Source organism: Scardinius erythrophthalmus (assembly GCF_964197995.2).
Source record: "Scardinius erythrophthalmus genome assembly, chromosome: 24".
NCBI classification, from domain to species: domain Eukaryota; kingdom Metazoa; phylum Chordata; class Actinopteri; order Cypriniformes; family Leuciscidae; genus Scardinius; species Scardinius erythrophthalmus.
The window spans coordinates 12,448,505-12,462,160 of record NC_138244.1 but is presented as its reverse complement, the minus strand read 5'-3'; positions in this window follow the sequence as shown (position 1 = coordinate 12,462,160).

The window sequence follows — 13,656 nt, the reverse complement described above, 5'->3', positions numbered from 1 at the left end:
TTCCCTCAGATGACTGTAAAAAAAAAAAAACCCTGCTAATCAGCAGCCTGTTTTTTGGCTCTGATACCACAAGATGAAAGAAACTCACACTCTCACTGAACTCTCTTGTCTGTGATCCTTCCAAACGCTGATAAAAGTTTGACTCCAGTCTTTAGTCTTGAAGTTTTAGGGGCATCTCAGGCCCATCAAAACTCTCAAAAGGAGCGTTAGTTTGATGTAGACATGCAGCGGTTGAAGAATGTCTCCAAAATAAAGCACGTGTTGATGCACGGCAGTCTTTTTCAAATTTAGCTCCATCTTTCCCAAAGCGAGAATTCAAAAAGCCTTCTTGGAAAGCTTAAAGTGATTCCATCCATCCAGTACCTTTCCCATAGAAGACAACCTTTTGTGATTTTCCAAAATAAATAAAAGCTCCTTCGCATTTAATATCGAATGTAAGTGAGGTTTTGGGCTCAATATTCCAATTGTGTATGTTAGATTAAGCTTGCATGTGATTTAAAGTAAGGCCTATATTATATATTTTATTAGATTTTATTACATATTTCAAATAAATGCTGTTCTTTTGACCTTTCTATTCATCACAGGATCCTGAAAAAAGTGAGAAACGTTGACAGTGAGCATGCTAAATCTCGTAAATCAAAATTCAGTTCAATTCTCAACACTTCAACATTATTGTACAATACATTATCCACAAATTATACCAATCGATTAGAAACTACAAAATGCGACAAGCTCAGGAGGAAAGATGCCGTCACACAAGAGATGGTCTACATCTGATTCTTGATAACACCTGGAGCTGCTCCCTTCACTAGACCAGCTGGCCGTGCAGGACACCTTTATGACCCGAGCGGTGGTCGATCAGAAAGCCTGTTCATTCACAGGATAAGATAAGGGAGAGAGGGAGTGATAAATTATTGGATAGACTCAGAGGTAAGATGAGCGAGGTGGATCCCTGACCCTCTACCTCACATGTGCTTGTTTATCAGGGGGTCGGCGGCCATTATGGGATTAGATGTGGCTTGACGGTGAGGATGTGAGGGCTTTACCGTGGTGTAATTCTGACTATGGTTTGTCATTTAGGATGAACATCACCAGTCTCTGTCTTTCTTCATTCTTTTAAGTCATCCTGTCTCCTTTTGTTCTTTCTGACGATGTTTCTAGAGCTAGAACTTATCAGCCATATTAGTAGAGGCACAGCACAATACATATTTTATGAAAAGCTTCCTGAAGAATGACTAGACTCACCGTGCCTCAAAAATTCATCCAACTGAAGTGTGTAGACCAAAACTACAATCAGGAAAAAAAGTCTGCGCACTCTGAAAATGAAGGAAAACCAACAAATGCGAGATAAAACACCTACTCTAATGAAAATATGTTTATCAGGCATTAGGAAAGTTCACAACGCGATTTTGATTAAAATAGTGGTTTCCATGACAAGCATTCTAAAATGGTTGCTCAGACTCTAAAATCTAATTGGATGAGTTACATTTTGATGTCATAGTAAAACAGGATTTTTTTAAAGTCTTTTTAACTTAAACTAAAAAAGATATACAAGTTTTCAAAATCACCTCAACTTGTGACTTATGGAAGTATATATAAGGGATAATGTATAGCGAGGCGGTTGTTATAGCGAATAACAACCCCGACAGGCTGAATGGGACCCCGACAAGGCTGGACTGGTAATCTGGCATACCGGGCAAATGCCCGGTGGGCCGACGTGCTTTTGGGCCGATACATCTCATACTTTTTTTTTTTTTTTTTTTTGACGGCCCATAAAACTCGTACATCGGCGGCCCATTCGTTTTGTTTTGTTTAATTGACAGCGCTGGGTTAGTGCCGGTGTAATGCATTGGTCAAAAAAAAGGTAAGCGTTAGGTTTTTTTTCCACTGACAGACCGGCCCATGAAACGCGTAGATCAGCGGCCCATTGGTTGTTATCTTGATTGACACTGGGCTGGCCCAATCACATCATTAAACACCTCCCCCTCTGGGCTCTGAGCGAGCGTGCAGTGTCAAGTGTGTATGTATCTGTCAAAATAGTCTGAGAGATGGAGAGGAAACGCAAGGAATGTGCAGAGAAATAGCGTGAAAAATAGATACAGGCCCTTCAAGCAGACGCTGTAAAATGTGTCAAGATATATATGTTTTCTGCAGCAGCAGGACCTTCATCAGCTCCAGTGGCTGATGATGAGGATAGTGAGGAGGATCAGGAGAGAGAGATGAGAAAGTGTAACGTAGAGTCCGCGGTAAGCAGAACTACTTTCAAAACACTTTGGCTATGAGTGTAGGAACCCATAACCCAGTTACAGATTATTTCCACATCTGCATAGTTGACAATTACAGCAATTTACTAGAAGTTTAATGAGACACGTTTGTATCCATGTTTTCCGCCAAAATAAAAGCTCGATGCAGTTTCCGTCAAAATAAAAGATCATGTGCTTATCTCTTTCAAGTTTAGAAATTAGTACAAAACTAATTATGAAAGTTTTCTTTATTTTTCGGTGCATTATTTTTTACAATATATAGGCTACTATCATGAGATTAATATTATAACTATTATTATGTAGTAGTGTAATATAGACAGACACTGTTATTAAAAGAGGTTTGATTTGTTTTCTTTGTTATACTTGCACACTGAATATGGGTTGGAGCTTTTAATTTTGAACCCTCAAACTGCACCAGATTGATGAATTTAACCTTAAAATGCAAAAAAATTTCTTAGGGGGACCATGCCCCCAACCCCCCCTAGAGGTCCACCCACCACAGTTTTACCAAAATTCCTTTGAGAAACACTGTCAATGCAGCTTATAGCTTGTTTTTTGGATTCATCACTGTGGAGTATAGTTCGACTGTATTAATAAATTACAATTTTGTACTTATTTCATCTGTTAACTTTCACTCGTTTATACTCACTCATTACATGGCATTAGCGGTTTTAATGAACAGGAGTTAAACAAAAACATATTCAAAGGCGTGCAAAGATGGGTGGTGTTTATGATCATATGTAGTGGGCCAGTCTGGGCCAAAATGCCAGGGCCGATTTTCTGTCCCAGTCCAGCCCTGGACCCCGACGCGAAGCGGAAGGGTCTTGAATCAGCCTGAAGGGGTTGTTAGCCTATTCGCTATAACAACCGCCTCGCTATACATTATCCCGCTTATTACATGGCTACCTACAAAATAAATAAATAATTTGACACAAATTATTGATTTAAAAAGGAGTTTAGTGATTTAAAAACGATTGTATTGCTTCCGCTAAAGAAAATAGTCCGTTCCGCGTCCATAGCAACGCGCTGTTTTTCATGGCAACGGTGTGTTATACTTCGCAGCGGTCTGTTATCAAGAAATAACAGACCGCATTCTACATTGGATTTCAACCAAGCCATGTACTAAATCATAATAACTGTCTTGAAGTTGAAACATTTATATATTATCATTAGGCTATAACTCTATATTCATACCTATGACCACACATCGATTAAATTCTGTTTTAAAATTAATTTGGCAAATGTTACAGTTGCTAGTGAGTTAGGCTAGTGAACTATTGGCTAAATAACTTGCTGGAATATTATTAATAAATGTGATTATTTAGTGAACGTTTGTGTCGTTTATCGTAGTACTGTTTCTAAAATCAGTAAGCCACTTTGTTACAGTACTGTAAGAACCAAGATTCAGTGTTTTTTTAGTATTACTTATGCTATTATAGTATTTATTAATTTCCTGAATTCGCTTCAAATTTTCTTTGTTTTCATTTGAATTAAATTCTTAGTCATTTTGTTATGTGCTTTTATCCTTTAATATTTCTATTTAGCTATATTTTCCAACTTAAATTTATTTCAGTTTGTTATCAAGGCAACATTTCTACTGTAATTATGTTATAATTATGACAACCTGTCATGCTTGTAACTTACTGCTTTAACTTAACTAAATCTATGCAAAAGCATTAAATAACTATCAGTTTCCTTCCCCCAACAACTAGTGCATGCTCCAGTAAACCGAAAAAGTGTATCCAAAAGTCAGAGTTAACATCCAGTGTTCACAGAAGCAGTAGGTGGAAGTGTGTGTGTGTGTGTGTGTGTGTATTGAAGGCCGCAGCTGATCCAGGCCTCTGGGGTGATGCTGTAATGCTGGTGGCTGATATTCTGGATGTTGAGGTCCTGGTACGGCTCTCTAGAGGCTGCATTCCACCAGTCACGGTACAGATTTTCTCCTTCACCTTTCTCTCGCTCTCACACACAGAGCACACTCTTTTTCTTTGTTGTGCAATAGCTCTCCAGTATCCTGGCACTGTCATCAGTCATACCTCTGCACTTCCTCAAGGCCTGTACAGTAATGAGAGTGAGATACGCTCCTTCCTGGACTCTGTGTGGGAGTGTGTGTTTTCACCAATTATAGATTCACATTCATTCCTTTATTTAAAACCTCAAATGGTGTGAATTCCAATCTTGTATTCAGAATGATGAACCCATTATTTAATACTTAATTAAAATGAGTAACTCAAAATGTTTCCACTGTTTAATAGGAAAAACAGTGATGCAACACATATTTGGTTGAAATCTTGCTATGTTAAGCTCAGACTCAGACTCTCTAAACCCACCAGACCATAAACTCGGTGGGCCAGATGTTCAAGAAGCATGTTTTAATCGGATAATCTTCACAATCGTAAAGAAAAAACTATCTCAACTTCCGTTTCATGCATGCCGACTTTAAACTCGCAGCACATTTCATTATTTGTATTTGTATTCATTATTTTTCCTGACCAGAGACTCATTTTCACAACCCATCAGTTGAGAACCATTGCTTCAAAGAGCCGAGAAACTAAAACGCTATGACCAAAACCTATAATGTAACCTCTGACCTTTGACCTCTCGTTGTTAATCCAACGTATGTTATGAACTTAGTTCCACTATACTGAGGTTTTCTCCTAACTTTTACTGCCACTGAAACGGATTGACATAAGAAAGCAAACACAACCCTCATGACGAACAGTGTGGCAGGAGTCTGTTCTTCCAGCTGCAGCCCTAGAGGCCAAGAGGTTACTCTCCTCACTCTCTAACTCACTTATCTCTGGAGAAAACAGAGGACAGGTTGTTCAGTGAAACCTTCTACTGTCCACACGTGGAACTGCTCTTCAAACACCACTATAATTCACTCAAGGATGTAGAAGTGGACAGTGAAGGAACCTGTCTTGATTTAGACCCCTCTTAAAGAAGATGGGAAGTTTCAGCACGAGTGGCTGGTGTTTCTCAATGCCAGGTCGGCATGTGTTAAATGAAGCAGTCGTTGAAGAGGAATCTTCAAATTGGCATATTTCTCTGGCCGATTCACCACTTCAGAGAAACTTGAGATGAAACTCAAAACTGTTATTGCTTGATGTGTTTGTCCATGTGGAATATCCCTTTTGACAAGGTATTATAATTATAATTGGAACTATTAATGTCCCACATTGCAAAACATAATGAATCATCCATCTTTATCTAACACTAAGCTTCCCCATCTTTTTGTCATTTGTACCTCCAAAGCCCCATCAGTGTCATCATCATCATAAAATAAAGTGGCCATTATTTCAATGATTAACTTTGTAATACTGAAAAATTTGTATTATCTAACTTTGTATAAAAAAAACCAATACAATTATTATTATTATTATTAAATTTTTTTTATTATTCTTAAATAATAATGATTATAATAATACTAATTTTATTAATACATTATAATATAATTTATATTATTAATAATGATTATTATTATTATTAACTATATTTGTTTTTAACAATAAAAACAAGATTGGGTGTTAATAAATAATAATAATAATAATAATTAATATTATTATTATTATTATTGCTATTATTTAAAACAAGATTGGGTGTTATTCTTAAATAATAATACATTTTTTATTTATAATATAATATAAATATAATAATAATCACCATTTTCACTGTCTTATTTATTAACGCCCAATTTTGTTTTTAATAAATATAAAAATTATTATTACAAACAAAATTGGATGTTAATAATTACTAATAGTAATAATAATACAATAATTATTATTGTTATTATTATTGAAAAATATTGAGTGTCTTATTCTTAAATAATAATAATAATAAGACAATTATTAATATAATAATATTATTATAACAATATTATCATTATTATTTATTAACAACACCCAATCTTGTTGGTGGTGATAATAATAATGACAGCCACAACAATTATTATTATTGTTATTACTACAAACAAAATTTGGTGTTAATAAATAATAATAATAATTATTATTATCATTATAAATTGTAATATTAAAATAATAATAATAATAAAAACAACAACATTGGGTTATATCAAATAATCTAATGAATATTAAAGTATCTTCTAAACAGTAAAAGGACTAGAAGGAAAGAGGGAAAATGTAATAAGTCACAGACAGTATTTTAAGACAGCAGAGGTAATGAGTAAGCGGTCTGCATGCTTGAAACCTCTCTGAAATACCTCTGGGAACTCAGTGCCCAAAGTAAATAAAGGATATTGAGTTCCTCCAGCACTCCCAGTAGCAGCTAAAGTTCATTATGATCTCCCCTCGTTTGTCATGGCTAATTTGGGAAAGGGAACAATACTTAGATTAACAGGGTAAACAATCGCCTTATCGAGATGTTGAAACTCGGAAAAAGCGTTTCCACAAAGCGATAGCATCTTGCGCAAATATGATGATTTGCACCAAAATAAACTGAACTGTAGTTCACAAGGCCATAGGATGAATATCGCGGCGCAGCTGTTATTGATGGACGTTTGTTTGTGTTGCATGGAGACATTTCTGCCCACACTATGCTTTACAGTCATGAATCAAAGGACTAATTAACATTTAGTTTGTTTAAAGTTTCATGTAGCGTTTTGGCTTGTATTACAAATGCTCTCGTGGTTAACCGGTTTTGCTTATTATATAAGCAGTTCTGGTGGCTGTTATTGTAAAATAAAAAGAAATAATAAAAAGTAACATCTGAGAAGGAATAATGAGACTGAATGAGATTACGTGAGATTACGTATGGAGAGAAATTATAATTACGTAAATGCTAAGTATGTATTTAAATTAAATAATATTTACAATATATTAAATATATAATAAAATATAAATGTATTTATAAATATTATATATGTTTATATATCATTTAAAAGTTATTAAAAGTTATTAATAGCCTATATATATAAATATAAATAGAAACTACAAAAACAATATTTCTTTGATTATATTTAAATATTTATAAAAAGAGAGAAATTAAATATATATAATTATGTATATAAATTAAATAATATTTACAATATATGAAATAATATATAAACTGTAAAATATGTTTATTTATAAATATATGTGTGTATATATATATTTTAAGTATATATATATATATATATATATATATATATATATATAGCCTATATATTATAAATACAAATAAAAACAAAAATATATAGGCTAAATAATTTTTATTTGATTATATTGAAATATTTATAAAATATCTAATGTAAACAAATACATAGAGCCTATACAATAAAATATATACAACTATTTGTGTGAAATAAAATATTCTTAAATAGTTATATATTTACTGATTTCTATTTTATAGTTGATAAACTGAATATAATAAAGTGACTCATATGAAAGGAAGGAAATGATGTCACACATGAATATGCCAGTAGTAGCCTACTTCTTTTCAGTAACCCAACAAAACCCTCCCTGAGCAACTCAAATCTTGTGCTTTTGAGGAAGTGCTTGGCAGAGCTGAAAAACAGCACAAACTCTCTTTCTGTCTAGTGGTGAAAACATATATTTTGCTTGGCAAAACTTGGCAAAAAACATATTTTGCTTGGCACAAAAACTAACAGGAAATAAGAAACCGTTTCCACAGGACAATAAGTTATCCAAACGAACATGAGGAAAATATAACCTTTTCACATGAGACATGTCAATGATATATTACTTAACGTAGGAAAATAAAACGATACGTGCTCAATTCCAGTCACAATACCTCAGTGTGTGGCGTGAAAGGGAGAAGAGCGCCTTCTACTGTCCGTTCACAGTACGACGAGGAACTGAGAAAGGTGCATTTTGTCTTGTTGTGGCAGGTCATTATGAGCTGTCTCTGTGGAATGTGACCATAGTTCAGTCTCTCGCGCCGCAGATTGATGATGTAAGCTGCCAGACCTCAGCATGCTTTAAATGCATCACAGTCGTGTAGGAACACCTGGGCTTAAACAACAGACAATCGTGTGAATGGAGCAAAACTGTTGGCCTTGGTGGATTTAACCAAGCAAAACAAACGTTTGCCTGAAGATTTTATTGTTTTGTTCTATGTCTATGTTGAAAAACAAACTTGTGGCGCTTGTGTTTTGGCATTGATCAAACAGACGAACCGAGTTTAGAGTCCACGAACAAGGTTTGTTTATTCAGCCTATAGTGAAAGTCAATGAGGATTCAGACGTCATTCATCAGGCCCATTAAAACAAACACACACACTATCACGCCCCCACCTAACACATGTCCCGAGCCCTAGTGACCAGAGAGCAAACCTGAAAGGTCAAAGGTCATCTCTTGAGGTATTTATCTGATTTATGGGCTGTCCGAGGAAGCCTTATGGTGAAAGATAAACTCAAAACAAGAACGAGTGTCACAACAAACTGAAGTGTTAATGGCTAGATTTAGTGACGGTGAAGGGAGGAGGGCGGTAGTTAGTTAGGCTCTGATAAATGGACAGATTTTATTTATTTATTTTGCTTAAGACAAACAACCAAAAATGTAAATTAAATTGTACCAAATCCATTTGTTTTTTTTTACATTTATTTGTTAAATAATTGCATAATTTGTGGAATAGGAACAAGCTTTTCATAGACCTTGAATTCCAGGGTTTTTAAACTGGGTTCCAGGGCAGGGTTATTATAATTAACTAAAAACTAAAACTATATATATAAAAATTCTGTTACTTTGAATAAAATAATCGGTAATAATTTACTAATTTTAAATAAATTAAGTTATTTTATTTCGGCTAGTTGCATTCGGCAACATTACTCATTTTTATTTAGTTTAACTTACTAAAAGTACTAAAATAACTAAAATTAATAAATACAAATTCAAAACCACTGTAAAAAAAACTTGCTGCCTTAAGTACAATCAACTTGGATGTTGAAGTCATTTCAACTTAAATTACATTAAACTGACTTAAAAAATTAGATAAAGCAATGTAAAAACGTGTTGGCGTAACTTATTGATCATATAATTTTTACAAACAATAAAAAACACAAAAACAGCAAAATTACTAAAACTTAACTAAAATTAAAGGGAAAACAGAATGTATGTATGTATATATATATATATATATATATATATATATATATATATATATATATATATATACACATACATACATACATACATATATATATATATATATATATATACATATGTATGTATATATTGTATACATATATGTATACAAAATATAGAAAATATATTGATATAATATATCGATGATAATAAAATAACACTTTACTAAAACATTTTTAATAAAAAAAAAAAACATTAATTATTTCACATTCAATGTGTTCCTCTCACAGTCTTTGCAATTGGAAAATACATAAATGCCATTTTTAATAAAGGGGGGTCTCATTTCGCTGTCCAAGTGTTTAAAACAATACATTATTTAACCACATGGGGGCAGTATTAGTCTTTATGTGAGTGTTGAATCAAACCTGTTCCTGCATCCGGGATTCGTATTTTAGCTCTCTTGTCTCTGAAAATGGTGCCGCAGTCCTCGGTCATAAAATAAGCACGGAGTGAGTGAATGTAGATCAAATATGCATGATGTGTATGGGGTTGTGTGTCAGTTAGCGTGCAGTTCAATAAATAGGTGAATTATTCAGGTGAAAAAAAGTATTAAATTAAACATGGCCTGGAAGAGAATCGTTTGGCTTGTCCTGCAGAAAAAAACTAAAATAACAACAAAAAGAGATGAACATATGTGCTGAAACATATTTGATTTGATTAAATGTGGGTATTTTCTAGGGGGTAAACTAAGATGGATGCTTTTGGCACCATCATGCTACATGATTTAAATCAATTAAAATATTTCCCTATGCAGATTTGCACATGTAGGGGATTAGGAATAACCCTTGACAATCTGGCTTCGGTGTAGCCTTGTTTAAATAAAGCAGGCCCTGAGGATGCTCCAAATTGGATTACATGTCAGATAACCTTTGTCTTTTGAAATGAGAGAAACGTATCCATAGTGGCAAAATCCATGCCTGGCACGTTAGCAAGTCAAATGAGCCCATGGTGCATATGCTAATGACACTTTTGATTTGCTCATGTCCTGCTCTGCGTATGTAAATGCTCTTGTTTGATAGAGAAATGTGCCATGTACATCTGGGTGAAACTGAGGGGACTAGTGTTGTGTTAGCGCTGCCCTAAGGCGTTGGACGGTCTCCCAGTTCAGTGCTTGTAAACAGATTACAGTCAGTCTGTGTTCCACTAACGTCTTCATTATTACACAAAGACAGTTTGGATGATTTCAATGAAACAGATGTGATTTATTTGACTTCTGTTCCTTTTGTTGCTCGCAATTAACGTCATCAACACCATCTTCGCTTATGATTATTTATACATATGAATTTAAGTAGTAGGCTATCAAAAACAGTACTACTAAAAAATTAAGGCCAATAGTCAATCGTTCTAAATGTCACTGTCTTATGATTTAAAAAGAACTACAAAAAGGCATATTTCAGTAAAGGATGCATTTCTCTACCCCTTTTTGTACATTTTTCTAGAAACAAATTCTATTAATTGTTTTTTCCCCCTTGGATTATTTGTCTCTCACACACACACACACACACACACACACACACACACACACATACACACACACACACACTCCCCAGTTCTCAAAAGAAACCCATTATGTGATATGAGAGGTCATAATTACACATTTAAATAATTAAATTATATTTAATATACACACAGACACACACTACCGTGCAAGTTTGAGGATAGTAAGATTTAAGACTCTTATATAAGGCTCCATATATTCGATAAAAAATACAGTAAAACCAGTAAAATTGTGAAATATTATTATATTTAAAATAACAGTTTTCTATTTTAAATATTGTTCAGTTTTTAGTAGTTTATTCCTGTGATGGCAAAGCTGAATTTTCAGCATCATTACTCCAGTCTTCAGTGTCACATGATCCTTCAGAAATCATTATAATATGTTGATTTGCTGCTCAAGAAACATTTCTTCAAACAACAAACAGTTGTGCTGCTTAATATTTGTAAGATTTTTTTTTCCAGGATTCTTTGATGAATAGAAAGTTTTTCTATTTTGTAGAAATAGAACAGATTTTTCTAGAACAGATTTTATTTGACATGATAATACAATTCTACAGTATTGAAAGTGTCTTAAAATAATTATTCATTTGCATAATTTACACAAGGGAATCTTACATGGTCATATGACGAGACAGATTTTAGTGCTCTAAGAACCGCAAAGTTACTGTAATATTTGTCCATTTTTGACTTTTAATCAATAAATAGCAGTGTCTGCCAAATGGACCACTTCAAATATGTGCCCTAGCTCTTGTTGAGGAGCACTTGTCAGAGCTACTCCCTTCGGTCCCAATCATGGAATAACAAGCCACAATCGACTTTTGCGTGAACTGGCCTTTGGTCAAAATTTCATTGAGGAAAATTCATAGTTAAAAACTGCTTTTTAACCACAGCCTTATTCAATTTTAGGCCACTGACACCCAAGGGAAACTTTGAAAAATTCCATAGCACAATATTGGTTAACCAAAGCATTAGGAAGCCACAGCTAGTATTGATGCAAGAGGCTCTCAGGGGGATTTGTATGTGTCCTGAGGGCGCTGTGTGATTAATACACCCGACACTACAAAAACACATGGAGCTTTTCATTTAGAGACCACTCTAGGGCATTGTTAGCCTCTTGTGTGTATAATTGTCCAAAGCCTGTCTGTCCATCATAAATGAGTGAGGAGAGTCGCGAAGGAAAAGAAGAGCAATGGGAAATGGCGACGAATGACACGACAAGGGGGCTGGAGGGAGGGTCTGCGGTGGGTCTCTATTGAGGTAGAATATTAATTAAATGTATTAAACAAACATGGCAAAGGAACGAGGAGGCTGCGCTCCATCTGCCGTCTGTGGTAGAAGTTGGGGGCGGGGGGGTTTCTCTGAGGAGTCGTCGTGTCCGCCGCTAGTTTAGCTTCAGTGGCACACACAGACAGATGGGCTCTCTGTCTCCAGGGAAAGGCCTACAGACCCTCTCCGCCTCAAGCTCTTTTTCTGTGCCGAAAGACTCAAGGAAAGATGAGCACATGGGTCGGAGAGAGAGACGGGAGAAGAACGACATTGGAAAAGACTTAAATCTCTGTTCAGGCAACACTTACACCTGATCCAGCTGTGGACGAGAGTAATGCGTGTGCGTTTGTCTTGTACATCCTCAGTATTTAAGCAATACTTGAGCCCATTTACTTCACCTCTCTGTGGAGTTTCTGAAGCAGAGCAAAGAAGAGCCTGGAAACCAGGAGTTTAAACCTAAATATTTAACGTACACAATAACGTAAAAAAAATAAAATAAAAAAAACTGCACACTACTTATTTGCAGTTAGATAGATAGATAGATAGATAGATAGATAGATAGATAGATAGATAGATAGATAGATAGATAGATAGATAGATAGATAGATAGATAGATGGATATTTCTCACAAAATGAAGCTAAAGTGGCCTTTGAAACTAACAGAAATAAAATAAGTACTAACACTACTAAACCCTATAAAAATAATTCAAAATATTAAATTCATGTGACCAAAAGAGCTGTTTTTTCCAAATATCAGTATGAATGCAGGTAATCAAACTGACTTTATACAACAGTTCAATAAACAAGAAGTTAATATTGAGAAACGTACATTTTAGGCACAATGTTGGTAGTTAATTTTAATGTCATGAAATGTTGCGCATCTGGAAGCAACGCACAGCAGTGGTGTTCATGAATGAATCAGTGTTTCTGAATGAATCGGTTAAGTAAACGATTCAATGACTCAGTGTTATTTCCTGTAAAGACAGACATTTTGAATGCATCAGTAGATCAATGTGTCACTCAATAAGGCGTAACAATGTAACATACAGAAAGAGAACTGAAAATCCCTGTCACTAAAGCCTAATACACAAACTGACACAGCAATATCAGAGTTGAGGTCAGAATCTGTTGTATGCCTTTTAAAGAAGTATTGTTTTTTTAAGCAAATCATTCTACAAAATAGTTTGTTAGGTTCTTCACACATCCATTTACCAGCTGAGTTAACTCCGAGAAAAGTTTTGCAGATGCCACTTGGTTTTATTTTTTATATGCAACATATATGTGACATTTAGACAATCTTAAGTGTGGCTTTAGTCTCCAAAAGTGTCCAAATACTTTTTGGGGCCACTTTTTGTTAAGCTAACATTGTAGCAACAAAATTGCAGTGCAATTTTCAATTCAAGAAATACTTGAATTGAATAACTCTGCATAGCTCCAAAGTCAGCGTATCCTCTTGGCCTCTGCCAGTCATCGAAGACATTTATTATCCACTTATTCATTAGCACTGACACCTGATGCCAATCCTTTGT